The sequence below is a fragment of the Acinonyx jubatus genome, chromosome D4 (assembly GCF_027475565.1).
Source record: "Acinonyx jubatus isolate Ajub_Pintada_27869175 chromosome D4, VMU_Ajub_asm_v1.0, whole genome shotgun sequence".
Classification (NCBI taxonomy): domain Eukaryota; kingdom Metazoa; phylum Chordata; class Mammalia; order Carnivora; family Felidae; genus Acinonyx; species Acinonyx jubatus.
The window spans coordinates 9746643-9762500 of NC_069391.1; the positions used below are offsets into that span (position 1 = coordinate 9746643).

At 36.6% G+C, this 15858-nt stretch overlaps 1 protein-coding gene and 1 long non-coding RNA gene across 4 annotated transcripts in view; both read right to left on the reverse strand.

The window, feature by feature from the left end:
* The window catches only part of PBX3 (PBX homeobox 3), a 219018-nt gene that overhangs the window by 189383 nt on the left and 13777 nt on the right, over positions 1–15858 (reverse strand). The window lies entirely within an intron of this gene.
* Positions 628–15858, reverse strand: part of LOC128312104 (uncharacterized) — a 20478-nt gene continuing 5247 nt past the window's right edge. Inside the window, exons 1-2 of the long non-coding RNA XR_008290938.1 lie at positions 11702–15858; positions 628–10962 (exon numbers count right to left, since the gene is read on the reverse strand). The exon at positions 11702–15858 is cut by the window's right edge and continues 5247 nt beyond it. This is a non-coding gene — a long non-coding RNA (uncharacterized LOC128312104). The remainder of the gene's footprint in view (positions 10963–11701) is intronic.

The following is a 15858-nucleotide window of genomic DNA, read 5'->3' on the forward strand; positions in this document are numbered from 1 at the left end:
ACAACATGGAAGAACCTTTAAAATATTGTTAACTTAGAGAAGTCAGTCACAAAGGAACACACAGTGCATACAGCTGACCTTGACAATGGAGGGAATTAGGGGCACCAACACTTCCCTGTGGTTGAATATGCACATATACCTTTTTGATTCCCCCCAAACTTAACTACTAATAGCTTACTGTCGTCCAGAAGCCTCACCAATAACATAAAGAGCCAATTAACACATATTGTGTATGTAATAAATATTATAGACCCTATCAGTGCAATAAAGTAAGAGAAAAGAATATGTTAAGAAAATTGTAAGAGAAAATACACTTAAAGTACTATACGGTAAAAAATTCACCTATAAGTGAATCTGTATAGTTCAAACACGTATTTTCCAAGGGTCAGCTACAATTCCAATTACGAGAAACATACAGAGTAGGTAAACCCAGAGACAGAAAGCAGATTGGTGGCTGCCAGGGGTGGAAGGGAGGGAGAAATAGGATGTGACTACTTAAGACATATGGGTGATTACCTTTTTAGGTGATAAAAATGTTTTGGAACTAGAGAGAAGTGGTGGTTGCACAACAATGCAAATGTATTAAATGTCACTGAATTATATATACTTTAAAATGGTTAATTATGGTTATATGAATTTCACCTAAAGATATATTTTTTAAACTGATCTCCTCGAGCAGATGGAATGAATATACACTGCTGCTATAATGATAAACTAGTACAAGAATTTTGAAAACTAATTTGACATTATATAGCAAAATTGATAATGAACATACCCCATGACCCTGCAATTCCAATCTACTAACTCTCTCCGTTGATGACAAGCACTCACCTGGTTACCTACTAGAAACTAACAAATACCCATGTTTTCTCCTCCCTCAGTGACTACATTCAGTTCCTTTGGACAAAGTGACATTGACTATTTCCTGCCATGTGCTAGGAGACACAACAATGAACGATACATAGTACCTCTGCCTTACAGAGTTTACAATGTACTGAAGGCAATATAAAATTAAAGACAGTGAGTGACACAGGGTGCCTAGGTAGCTCAGTCAGTTAAGCGGCTGACTCTTGATTTTGGTTCACATCATGATCTCACAGTTCGTGGGTTCAAGCCCTGCATCAGGCTCTGCACTGATAGCGTGGGGCCTGCTTGGGATTCTCTGTCTCTCTTTCTCTCTGTCCCTCCCCCATTCAGGCTCTTTCTCAAAAATAAATAAATATTTTAAAAAATAAATTAAAAAAATAAAATAAAATACAGTGTCATAAGTACAGTAAGAAGGGAAAAAATAGCATGCTATTGGAGCACATGAGATAGGCAACTAACACAGACTTGAGGAAGTTCAAAAAAGTTTCCTGGAGGAAGGGGCACCCAGACTAAGTTCTTAAGGATACATAGGATGAGTCAGACAAGCGAAGGGAGACAAAAAATTCTAATCACTCACCTAATCCTTGTTTTTCTTGTTTTAGTTTTATTCAAACCATTGTTCCCTCTTTTTTAATCCCTGCTATTACCCACTAGAAAGTACACCCCATTACTGACCTGCAGAAGCCACCTAACCACTATGCTCCTTCCAATAGCTTCCAAAGTGAACTATGTAAAAAATCTGATCCTATCACTCTCTTGCTTAAATCTATCAATAACTACCCAAAATACAAAATAAAACGCTACTCCCCACACAGAATTAAAGCCTCATTGATGAGATCCTTGCCTGTCTCATCTTCCGCCTCTTCTTCTTACTGGATGATTCAGCTTTTTAAAATTTTCACGTATCACTCTTCTTTCTCACCAGCGCGAATTTGCTTTGTATTTCTGATGCCTTACTTATGTTACTAACATATAATGAGTCCTTAATACATGTTTCTTGAAGAAATAAATGAACATATTAAATAACAGCAACAGCTGTGATTTATTAAGCACCGATGATACCCCAGATACCACATTAGGTGCTGTGTACACATTCACCTCTCATTCTCACAATCACCGTGAAAGCTAGTGTTAGTAGCGTCACATCAGGAAAAAGATCACTAAGGCTCAGGAAACATTAGGTAACTTGCCGAAGTTACAAATCAATTAAGTAGCAGCTCCAGAAGTGGGACTCAGATCGGTTGGATTCCAAAACCACTATTTTTCTACTGCATCAAGCTGTCTCCCAAACTACTCTTAAATATCCTCTCTCTCCAAATATTAGTGCATCTTATTATTTATAAACTGCCTTCCCCAAAGTGAACATCAATTAGAACTGACTCTAATTGTGTTAAGACGCGCCAAACGTTGCTTTAGGAGTACTACTCCAGTTCCCAAAACAAAGAAGTTTGGGGACAAAAGAACTAATACTTATTAATAGTCTAATCATTCCAATAAAACAATCCTTGTCAATCATCTGTCTAAAATGGGAAAGAAAAGTAAAGTTTTTATTTTGTATGACAGTGTTGAAAATCACCTTACCATTTGCTAATTCTTCACATAATATACATTTTAGTTTGCTGGAGAATGTTATGAAAAACACACACTCCTTATCACAAACATGTATCTGCCCTCAGGAGGCAGATGGTGCAGAAAGATCCACTTTGAATTAGGGAGTACATGCTTCATATGTACTTAGAAGTTAATATTTGATTTCTCATGTATCTACCACCTACTGCCCTACTATAACACACACTGTACAAGCAGACGCAACATGAGCTCTGTATCATACTAGATCCCCCTGGTCATGCAGTCTGTTAGCATGCTTACACTCCTCACCCCAAAATAAAACATTCTCCAAAAACTTAAGACCCAGAAGAATGAAAAATTCAAACTGTTACGAACGTAAAGGTTAAACAATGGTGACAAAGCTTCAAACATCAAATGGAAAGGAAGAAAAGTAGGTAAAAAGGAGAAAAGAAAATGATCAAATATTCAGTACCCATAATATATACCAAGCACATAAAGTATTTCATTTAATAGTAGGTTGCTAATGTTGCTTGAATAACTGACAAAAACACGATTTTACACCCCAATTTTGCTAAAATTAGTCCTGAGAGAAAAGGTAACATGTAAGGAGAGCAACCTTACTTGTTGTCCTTCCATTGTTTGTACCATTTTAATGGGATTTTTCTATTAATCTTTGACAAGCCATGAAATTTTATATTTTCACCATGACCAACCCATGAAATTTACCAACTTTGTCCATGATTCATACCAGGTCATAGTTATAATGTCTGCTATGCATTTTAGCTAAATATCCACTGAAACTTCTCCCTTTGGACAGAATGAAAAATCTGCCTATAATTAAAGCAGGAATTGTTAACTACAAGCAGTTAAAGTTTACAGCATTGTTTGACAGTTGCAAAGATAAGCCAGTAAAAAGCCTGAGATGCTGTGTCTACCTGTACTTCCCACACATTTGAACAATAGTGTGATATCTCTTAGCATCATAAAATCAATCTCAGATTAGGTAATGAAATATGCACCAGCCTTTTCCCAGAACCTTTGACAAATCACACACAATCCTAAATCTTCATAAATCACGATTAAAGACAAGTATATCATCACCAACGCATATATCTTCCCAAGCCTGACCCAGAGACTAATGAGAAAAGGCCTAGACTATCTCATCTGATTAATTAATTCAAAATGTCTGCTGTTATTCAAATGTGAGGCTGGTATTATTTGAATAACACTTGACAGCAGCGCCTGAAGATATCATTTCTGATTTGTGAAGCCGCCGCTGCATAACTGATGATAGTTTATGAAAATGTTCCAATGAAGCTGCTTTTCTTGGCACAACTGTGAAAGATTTGCCAAAGAGGTGGTTCTTTTTTTGTCAGCAGTTGATGTTGCTAATGTTGTCAAATATTTCCCAAATACATAGTCTCTGGAGTCTTTTCTCCTTAACTATTGCCACAATAGCAGCTTTTCCACCTTCCAACTTTGATGTGCCTGAACACAAAATTGCCTTACAGAAGCCCTCTCTCCTTTTTAAGGATCTAAACAGCACCTTCCCAGGATTCACTGAGTCCCACCAACCAGCACTTTTTTACAAAAAGGAATTTGACACTGTGCTGAACTGAGTATGAACCTGAGATTGAGGGACACTTTTACTCAACTCAGTATTATTTCTTCCTTACAGAATGTCAAAAGGAAGGTCATATGGGCACCTGGCTGGTGCATAGGTACAGCATGCGACTCTTGACCTCTGGGTCGTGGTTTGTGCCCCACGTTGGGTGCAGAATTTATTAAAAAAAAAAAAAAAAAAAAGGAAGACCATAAAACATCTTAAGGTAATGGCTTTTTTTTAATTGGAAAGCAAAAAAAGTATTTTTAAAAGCCTGAATTAACTGTTTGCCCCTTCAAAACAAATTACGGCTCTCTGGTCAAAATGTAACAAATGGAGGTAAGAGAACATCAGAATCAACCTTACTTATGTTCTGATCCACTTTTTACTTTGGAGATTTTTCAACGGTTCATACTACATATGGCAGTATCAGATTCTCCAACTGATAGGCTCAAATTTTCCTTCTCTGTAATCCTAGCGAAGAGTACAAAGACTCCTCAGAGCTATGTTAAATACCTTGCAATGTGCATCTCCTTACCATTCAATTTCTTCTTCCTTGCCACTTAAAACACACTTGCTTCTAGAAGCCTTCTCCATTTACAAGCCCCCTCTACTTCCTCTTTTATACAGTACATTCCATATTGTAGTACTGTGAAAACAACGTTAACGTGTAACCTATGTGATGACAATAACACAAATTATACCAATTTGATTAAATGAGCCAATCCTGCTTTTAAAAACACAGTTACATATTAAATATTAAAGCTGAATGAGACCTTAGAAATCACCTAGTCCAACTTTTATTTTGTAAATAATCACTCCGCAACTTGCTCAGACCCCAGGAAGCTTATGCTAGATCTGTGTGGAAAACTGTGACTCAACCAAGTGCCTCTGTTGATCTGTCCTTTTTGGCTATTGTGTGTGCAGTCAAGAATGATTATAGGGTCCACTTTACAAAGGCCAAGTTGCCTTAACTTTGAAGATTATTCAGCAGAACATCATACTTGTATAGGCACTTCATAAATACTCCCAGGGGGCCACAATAATGGCTTAAAGATGTATTGTTACCTTCAGGGGTAACATAATAAAAACCTATTTCTTTTCAGGTCATCTTTCCATGCAGATATTGTACATAAATAAAGATAAACTAATGATCTTCAGACAAGTTATATTTTATATGTAGTTTATTTCTCAAAGGTGATGCAAAGATCCTTGGAGTTTCCTGAGACCCTTTCAGGAGACCACAAAGTCAAAATTATTTTTACAATACTAAGAGGTTATGGCCCTTGTTCACTGTTTTCATTTGCACTGATGGTATACAAGCAAAGGTAAGTGAAACTCTTGGTGCCTTAGCACGGAGCAAGGCAGGGGCACCAAACTCTACTAGCAGTCACTGTATTCTTCACCACTGGACACTGAAGTTTAAAAAAAAAAAAAGGCCAATTTCAGTTCAGAATGTCCTTGATGAGATGATAAAAATTATTCATTTAATTATACCTTGAGTACATGTCTTTTTAACATTCTGTGTGACAAAATAGGAATTATACACAAAACACTGCCCCTGCATACTAAGTATAAGAAAAAGCACTTGTGTAATTGGGTTCCAAGCTGCACTAGCTGCTTAAAAACCAAATGACTAACAAACTATGGTTATCTCAACTTAGATATTTGGCAGACGTATTTTTGGAAAATGAACTTCAAGGAAAACAGCTACAGTTTTTGGCACTGATAAAATTCAAGCTTTTTAGTGAAAAAATTAGAATTTTGAAACACTATGTTATGTCCACCACTGTGAGTTTTACAGCTTCCCAGTACTTAAAAACTTTTCTGGTAAGTTTGGTGTAATATTAACAAATGTAATTTTTTTGATCTTATATAATGAAATGTGTTAACATTTGGAAGATAAACATAACTCAATGAATCAATATTTTCCAAATGACCAAGACATATGTTACAAAATCACGCATGGGTAGAAGAGCCATCAAAGCGCAAACTAGACTAACAAATTTTAATGAAACAGACCAGAAAAGTTTTGAAATGTGGCCTCAGATTCCACATTCGAACTAACTTTTAAGAAACTACCACTAGTCAAGTTTTGGAGCAGTAAGTATCAAAAAAGAACGTCCAGGGGCGCCTGGGTGGCTCAGTCGGTTAAGGGGCCGACTTCGGCTCAGGTCATGATCTCGCGGTCCGTGAGTTCAAGCCCCACGTCGGGCTTTGTGCTGACAGCTCAGAGCCTGGAGCCTGTTTCAGATTCTGTGTCTCCCTCTCTCTAACCCTCCCCCGTTCGTGCTCTGTCTCTGTCTCAAAAATAAATAAACGGTTAAAAAAAAAAAAAAAAAAAGAACGTCCATAATGACTGGAAATGGCTGTTAAAATACTCTTCCATTTTCCATGTGTATATCTACATTAGGTCAAATATCTCTTCATATACATCACCCACATGGCAACAGACTGAATCAGAAGCAAATATGAGAATCCAGTTGTCTTCTATGAAGCCGGACATTAAAGAGATTTGCAAAAATGTAAAATAATGCCATTCTTCTTACCATTTTGTTTTGTTTTGGAAAATACTATTCAGGATAACATGTAAAAGTTTATGGGGTGCCTGGCTGGCTCAGTCAGGGGATGGGCCATGGGACTCTTGATCTCAGGGTTGGTAAGTTCGAGCCCAACAGTGGGTGCAGAGATCACTTAAAAACAAAAATCTTTTTTTTTTTTTAAACGTTTATTTATTTTTGAGACAGAGAGAGACAGAGCATGAACAGGGAAGGGGCAGAGAGAGAGGGAGACACAGAATCTGAAACAGGCTCCAGGCTCTGAGCTGTCAGCACAGAGCCTGACACGGGGCTCGAACTCACAGACTGTGAGATCATGACCTGAGCCGAAGTCAGACGCTTAACCAACCAAGCCACCCAGGCGCCCCCAAAACAAAAATCTTTAAAAAGAAATATAACAGGGATGCCTGGGTGGCTTAATCGGTTAAGCATCAGACTCCTTATCTTGGCTCAGGTCATGATCTCACGGTTTGAGAGACTGAGCCCCAGGTCAGGCTCTGAGCTGACAGCACGGAGACTGCTTGGAATTCTCTCTCTCCCTCTCTCTCTACCCCTCCCCCATTTGCATGTATGCATACATGTGCACTCTATCTCAAATAAATAAAAATTAAAAAAAAAAAGAAATGTAACAAGTTTATAATTTGTAAAGTAACTTAATGTTTTTAAATGTTTCAATTTCTAACGCAATATATACTGATAAATAAATAAACATTCTTTTAAGAGTGTAAGGGGGTCCCAAGATCAAAAAGCTTGAGAATCACTGACATAGATATTCTCAAAAGTCTCCATTTAGGTAAGTTTAATATATTAAATGCAGTTTCCTACCCAAGAAATAATTTACTTAATTTATATATACAAGAACTGCATATATTTTAAAGGAATTCTACCATGTAGCAAAACTTGAATCCCTAATAAAGCACCAGTAAGCAAAGGAGCTGCCAATAAGACAAATTCCCTTCCTCACAAGGAGCTTATACTACCTACATTATAAACCAATACTTTTTTTTATTACAGGTGAACATATGCTAATTGCCAAATAAGTCCCTCAACAACCCACATCCCAAATTTCAGATTTCCCTCTCCTAACTCCCTGTCCTTTTTTTCCAGGTCTACCAGCATCCAAGGCTCACTGCTAGCTTGCTCTTCCCTTTCATGGAACTGTTCTATTTCATATTCCTGATTCTTTCCCCTCAATACAACCAAGCGTTCACTAGACTCAGAGATCAATGGCCCTCTCGGTGTTTGTAGAACCACCAGGACGAGAGTAAATCCAGGGGTGCCTGAGTGGCCCAGTTGGTTAAGCATCCAACTTCGGCTCAGGTCACGATCTCACGGGTTTGTGGGTTCAAGCCCCGCATCGGGCTCTGCACTGACTGTGCAGAGCTTGCTCGTGATTCTCTCTCTCCCTCTCTCTGCCCCTCCCTCACTCGTGCGTTCTCTCCCTCTCAAAATAAATAAACATTAAAAAAAAAAAAAAAGACAGAAAGTAAATCCATTAGGCTTCCAAGAAGAAAATGGATTGCAATTACAAATTGGGACAAAATATGGTTTAAAAAAAAAAGCCAACCTCTATAAAAGCAGTTTTTAAACTGAGGGCCATGGTCTGCATGAGGGCCATTAGGATTTTCAAGGTGTCTATAAACTCCCTGCAACTGTATTCAAACTTCTATGAGCAGGTGAGTTTTTTTAGTAAGTGGGCAATGGATCCATTGCTTTCACAGACTCACAAAGGAAAGTATAACCAGAAAAGACTTAAAACTTGCTGCTCTACAGCTTTCTGGAGTACCACAAACATGGGTACTTGAGAAAGGCAGTTATGACTTATTAACTAGTAGATGGAAGAAATAACAGATATTTAAATTATTTGGCTTTTTAAGAATAAAAACAAATAGGAGTAAAATATTCATCAAATAGTTGTAAGCCTTCCATGTCATAATGATTTTCATGAAGCAAAATATTCAGCAATGAGCTTATTTAGACATATACCCCAATTCACCAAATTCACTTGTCATTTGAAATGGTCTTTTGGTACTGCAATTTAGAAAATCCATGACATAATTACATCCAATGGCTTTTCATTACAAATATTCAGGGTCTTGTTTTTTAACTATTTCAAATTGCTCTAAAGGTTATAGTTAAGTTAAAAAAAAAGTGGACACAAAATACAATTCCCCAGATGTTCCACCTGATGAGTAGCAACAGATCCTTGGATGGTTCAAAGCAAGAAATAAATAGTTCAACAATGATAACTTATGTAATTAAAATTAAGTCTAAAGGACAAAACTACAGCAACTGAGTAAATGAAACTTTACTCCCAATCATAATAATTTTAAAACTAGAACTCATTTTAATAACTCATAATCATAGTACATTTTTATTTAATCTTAGGTTAATCTTTGGACTAGTCAAATACATGTGACCAATCTGTCACCTCTGAAGATAATTATTTAATCATTAACTTAAACAGAGATTTTTGTACCTTATAGATAGAAAACTCAGTTATGAAACTGTACAGTCTAAAATGAATATAAATCAATCATTATGACAGAAGAACTTATTTGAGAGTCAAAATGAACAAAATATTCTGTGTCAGCAAAATGTCTCTTGTCAAAATCTACTCTTTAAGATTTCACTGCATTATACTGAAACAAATGTCCTTCCCAACTCTATAGAGAAACAAATCTTAAACCATAAACCTAGTTATGAAATAGTTGCTTATTATCGTATCTAGGTTTTTTGCGGTTTTTTTTAGTTTATTTATTTTGGGGTGGAGGGGTAGAGAGACAGGGAGAGAGACAATCCTAAGCAGGCTCCATGCTGTCAGCACAGAGCCCATCATGGGGCTCAATCTTGCAAACCATGAGATCATGACGTGAGCCAAAATCAAGAGTCAGATGCTTAATCGACTGAGCCACCCAGGTGCTCTCAAATCTAGTTTTTTTTTTAATTTTTTTTTTTAACGTTTATTTATTTTTGAGACAGGGAGAGACAGAGCATGAACAGGGGAGGGTCAGAGAGAGGGAGACACAGAATCTGAAGCAGGCTCCAGGCTCTGAGCTGTCAGCACAGAGCCCGACGTGGGGCTAGAACTCACGGACCGCGAGATCATGACCTGAGCCGAAGTCGGCCCCTTAACCGACTGAGCCACCCAGGCACCCCTCAAATCTAGTTTTAAAGTAAAAACTTCAAAGGTGAATATTTAATTCCAAGCATGTTAACAGGAGTTTCACCATAAATTTTTCTTTTTTTCGCATATATTATCATTAATGATAGTAATGGGAGAAGTAATAATATATACAAATTACTTTTACATGTAATTTGCATATAAATTACTTAAGATCCAGGTAAGTAGCTCCAGCAGTTTTCTTACATTGTATATGGTTATTACAGTTAAGATAAATTTCTACATAAAGGATTAGAAGAATGTAGTATCAGATTTAAAATATTCAACAGAGGGGCACCTGGCTGGCTCAGTACAGCTTGCGATTCTTGATCTCTGGGTAGTAAAGTAAGTTCAAGCCACTGGGTACAGAGCTCATTTAAAAATAAGTAAGTAAACAAATAAATGCAATAAAATGTTCAGCAGATACACATCAGATAATGTATGGAGAAGGCATTTACTTATTTATTTAAAAATAAGTTATTGATGCTAAATGGGTGATGGGCATTAAGGAGGGCACTTGTTGGGAGGAGCAATGAATGTTACATGTAAGTGATAAATCACTAAATTCTACTCCTGTAACCATTATTACACTATATGTTAACTAACTTGGATTTCAATAAAACTTAAGAAATAAATAAGTAAAAATAAAAATAAAAAAAGTTATTGAGCACACTGTGTGTGCTTTAAAAAAAAAAAAATAGACCACTTCTGCCCTCTAGGAGCTTACAATGTCCTAGAAAATGGAAACTTAAAAAAAAAAAAAAAAATCCTACCACTCCTAAATGAATCTTTGTAGCATACCACTACCTGTATCAACTTAGCTCACTTTTATCCAATGAACTTCAATGACCCAGAAAGCACCAAGATTTCTTAATTATAATAATAAGCCCTTCTAAGTAGAGATAAATAAAATCTCCCATTATTTTCCCTATTAGGTCATAATTTAATACTCCTTCCTTTATCTTATAACCCAGACAGACCTTTCTCTTTTTTGCATAGCTTTCACGTAGCTATCTAGAGATTTTGTACACCCCTCATATGTTACTTGTAAGTTTTAAAAAGAACAAACAAAATTAGGGATAACTGGGAATGGCAACACAAATCCCAAGTTTTAAAGACTGAACATATTTTTCAGTTGTCTACCTCTAAGAACATGCCTGTAAAAGGTCTGCAATACAAATAACACACATACACAGGGGCACCTGGGTGGCTCAGTCGGTTAAGCAACCGACTCTTGATTTCAGCTCAGGTCATGATCTCACAGTTCATGAGATCAAGTCCTACGTAGAGCTCTGCACTGACAGTGAGAAGACTGCTTGGGATTCTCTCTCTCTCTCTCTCTCTCTCTCTCTCTTCCTCCCCTGCTTGCACTCTCTCTCAAAATAAATAAATAAACTTAAAAAAAAGTAAACAAAAAAAACCAACACATGCACACACACAATACTGAAATGCATGAAAAACTCCTGGTATAATTTGTACCCATTTCCCTCCGACTTGTTTCCTGCCCTTAAATACTGTGGGATCACGGTTCACCAGTGACCATACTATCAAACATTACAGAAGGTGTGGTACTTCAATTTTACAAGAACTAATTTCTTTAAAATACAAACAACTTTATGCCCCTTATGAGAACCTGTGATCAGGTTTAATATCTACAAATAATCTGTTTCTACAGCCTCCATACAGAGGGTCATCAAGTTAGAAATAGGATTATCAAATTAGAAATAAGCCTGTTTTATTTTTTATTTTTATTTGAGAGAGAGAGAAAGAGAGTGAGCAGGGAAAAAGGGCAGAGGGAGAGACAGAGAGAATCCCAAGAGGCTCCACGCTCAGCAAGGAGCATGATGCAGGGATCGATCCCATACCCCCAGGATTTGGGCCCGAGTCGAAATCAGGAGTGGGATGCTCAACCGACTGAGCCACCCAGGCACCCCTTAAGACCTGAGCTGAGATCAAGAGTCAGATGCTTAACTGACGAAGCCACTCAGGCGCCCCTATCTTATTTTATTGAATGGATGTTTTTAGATGGTTAAAAACTGCTACCTTCACAGTAGCTGTCAAGGATCCCATGTCTACGAAACCAGGCAGGGCTAACAGAATATCCAGAACTACCAGTACAAAGAGAGGAATAGTGACTTCTCTGAATTTCTTTTTGAACCATAATTATATCTTTATATCCTATATCCTAATCTATGAGTTCTAAAAACAAAATGTAAAAATAGGCTTAAGTCTACCTACCGTAACTGTCCCTGAAAACAAACCTTTGCAAATAATCAGCAAGGGCAACTCTAAGGAATGATCTAACACTCTAATGTCCTAAGGTTCCAAGAACCATTTCAGATCTTAAAACAAAAGCTTTACCTATGAAAAATGTACAGTGTATTTCTAACTAAAAATTGAAACTTTTTGCAAAACAATATTTTTCTTATAGCATGTAGTTTCCCCTAAAAGGCGGTAAACTCTTTATTCTTGCTTTGTGCCTTAAGACATAATCTGCTTTTATCCTTTAGCAAAATATGAACCAGCTACTAGGCTGACAATGCCAAGAACCATGACAAAATGGATTATTAATGAGAAACTGAACTCCAGAACTCTATTAATTTATGTCTTCCTGTCGGATCCAAAAGATATATCAGCCTTCTCACTCAAAAGAAAAAAATGCCAACACTGTACTTTGTTTTAAAGTTCTCCACAGATGAAGAATTCATTATCCAAAGTACAGTTCTGTTATTTCAGGCTTTCTTGTAGAATAAAGAATCTTTATCAAATGGCTAAGAAAGCTGCTGACAAGTGCAAGTACCTTGCAAAATATATTTACGTCAAACATTCACTGAGAAAACGGGGGAGGGGCAGAAAAAAGGTGAAAGCCCCTGCAAGAGTCCTATCCCCATCCTCCACCAGCAGTCTTTAGAAAACGAAGCCCTTTTGATTCCAGTTACAAAATGGTAAGCAGCATTATTAATACAACTGCATGTTTGTGGGCTTTTTTAATTCCTAATTACACTAATTATTCTGACATGGAGGGAAATGATCTAACAAGTGAAGAGAAGAATGTGTGATTTCTCTATGCATAAACAACAATGTTTAAGTGACAGAAAATATCCTTTAAAGCTTTCATAAAAAAAAATCTATCTAATCTATGCTTATCATAATATTTATGAAATAAAAAAACCAGAGAGGAAAAATTGCTATAATGTACTCTGTGTGACCTCTGCTTTCTACGGAGAATGAAAACAGCCTTTTGCTTTTCAATCCCCATCAAAGTGGAGTAAAAGGAGGGACAGCGTTCCCGTGCTCACTGCCATTAATCATTGCTTTCTTCAAGCAAGTGCGTATTAATTTCTGTCATCCCAAACATCATCGAGTATTGTTACAGCACCGTTCACTCCTCATTCACCACCAGTTGTTACCAGTTTCCCTACACTGAGCAGAGACAGGGTGAATCGTGTGGATTTCAGTGTTAGAGGCCTTTATCCCTGGGGTGCTGACACCAATTAAGCCATTTCAAGAAGAAATGAGAACAGGCCCAACCCTTCCATGTAACAAGAGCTTGCACCTAGCTTTGGCAGGTTGCCATTTTCTCTAGCTTCACACTATAGAAATACTCTTCTCCACATCCTTTTGAATGATTCAGGCTGTTTACATGTAATCGGTAACAGTAGCTTTTTGTTCATTTCTTCAGGTTCAAACTTAGTGCCCAACATAACCTAACACAAAAGACCAGGATAATCTAGATGGTAATCTAGAAAGATGAATGCTATTATTTACAGAATCATTACATTCAGGTTAGGAAATGAAAACATATATTCTCTTTAATTCTGCGATAAAAAAATTTTTTAAAGGCATTTCAGGCACAAATTAGAGAGACCCCAAAAGCGACTGCTTTTCTCAAACTTGGTTGATTGAAGACAAAATGTTTAATTCCATTAGCTCAATTTTAGCACTGTATTTCCTGGAAGAATTCATATACACAGGAATATAAACCAGATACTTCCAGCGTTAACGGCAGAGTTGGTGTCCAGTTTAAAGAGGCTTGTTACCAACACCGTATGGACATTTGCTTTCCTTTGGAGTCTTTGGTCAGGCACTACAGGCTCTGCTTTGTAAAAGGTTACCTCCAACTCCAACAAAAATCTGCTCAAGTGAGTTTAATTAAGATCATTTTTGCATCACTAAATATAGAGATCCATCAAACTCTTTCACAATATTGTTGATTTTTTTGACCGCTTTAGATCTAATCATTCTCCTTGTTTTAGACATTTACATCTGCTTTTAAGTTTTTATGGTTGCCTGTTGGCAGGCAGCAAAGTGGAGCTGTCGATGCTACTGCAGAATAATGCAAGGTTTGTTATGAATTAAATATTAGAAACCTTAACACAGCGGCCAATAAGAATTATTTGCCTTATTAAAGCAGCAGAAGACGCTGATTAAATTTTCATTGCATTGCAGTCTTTTTCCCATTTCTGCTTTCAATTCATCATTCTAATGTATGAAAGGCTCGCCGAATAATGGCAGGGGGACTTAATTTCTGGAATGCAAATATAGCAAAGAAAATACCATAAATACCCTCCCAGAAAACATTAAACAGTCAGTTCTAATTAAGTGAATACTAACTAAGTAAATATTCTCTTAAAGGGAAAAAAATAACTCAAATGTCAAGAATTCGAGAAGCAAAGCACAATTACCTATATTACAAATATATACAGATACACGTTGTGGGTGGACTGTATTTTGGGGGGAATTACTCTTCTTGCAATCAGTTAACTCTTTTGCAGGTCTTAAAGCACTCTAGAAGAACGGGATACAGCCATGGTTGTTTTCAGCTTTGCATAGTTTCTGAAATTTTAATCATTTTTACAAGAAAAATATAGCAAGAAAGGTAATAAAACAATGTACACAGAGTAGCACTCAGCCAGAATGGCAACGGACATTTCTGAATTCCTACATTATGTTTTTAATTTACATTTACTGTTGCAAATATATTTAGGGAATAAACTGCCCCTGTAAAAATATTGTAATCCTATGTCCTATACTGAAGGTTGTTCACGTTTCTGCCTTAATGTGAGGAAGAAAATGAACTTCAAGTATCCATTTCCCCTAGAGAAAATCTCTTCCTTGAAACTCTGCAACTAATGAAATGGGGATCTATAAATAGCAGCATCATTACCATGAGAGCCTCTGCTTGGTACCAGTCTCTGCAGCTGACCCTCTTTATACTAATAACTACCAGACTTCAGTCTCATTCCTCTATAGGGTGATCAATATTAGGACAGTTAAAAATGTGATGGAAATTTAACCTACAGAAATGGTATTTACTTATCAAGTTTCCTAAAAACATGCAGTGTCGCCTATACTTACTATCTTTTCACTTACACGTTACTTAAAATGTGGTTTTGCTTATTGTCTTGGCTTTTGTATTTTTTTTTTAACTGAGATGAGTGGGGCTATGTAGCTTTTCTCTAATGTTATAGAGACGTGCATCATGACAAGACAAAAGCCATAATACACCTGAAATGCTCCCTGCTGAATCTCTCTCGATGAACCTCATTAAAATGGTTACTCTATTCCAAATATTATCCACTGAAGCATTACTGTAGTAAACTCTTGCTTGAATTGTTGAATACAGTGATGGATAAAAATCAGTGAGCATTTAATCAGTAAATGTAATGATTTGGAACGATGTTTTACTCTTACTCAAAATACAATATTTTCAAATTCAATAGATCACTCTAAAAAGTTAACCAATATTTAATATCTCCATCGGCTGTAAATTAGACCATAATAAAGAATGTAGCTAAAGGATCTAGGAAAAAAAAAACACCATTTATTAGATCTCTATAGAACACACTATTGCTATGTATAATTTATTGGCACTGAGATATTTATGTTGCACTTCATTAATGGTAAAATTCAGTTACATTTGCATCTCCTACATATAAAGAGCTCAATTGTTCACTAATTTCATATCTCTTAAAAATAAATATGATAAAACGTTCCAGTGGGTGGATGAGTTTAAAGCCTTTTATTCTCAGTGACAAAATTATTGATGACAACATATCATAAATGGCACTTCCTCCATATACACATGTCACAAGAAA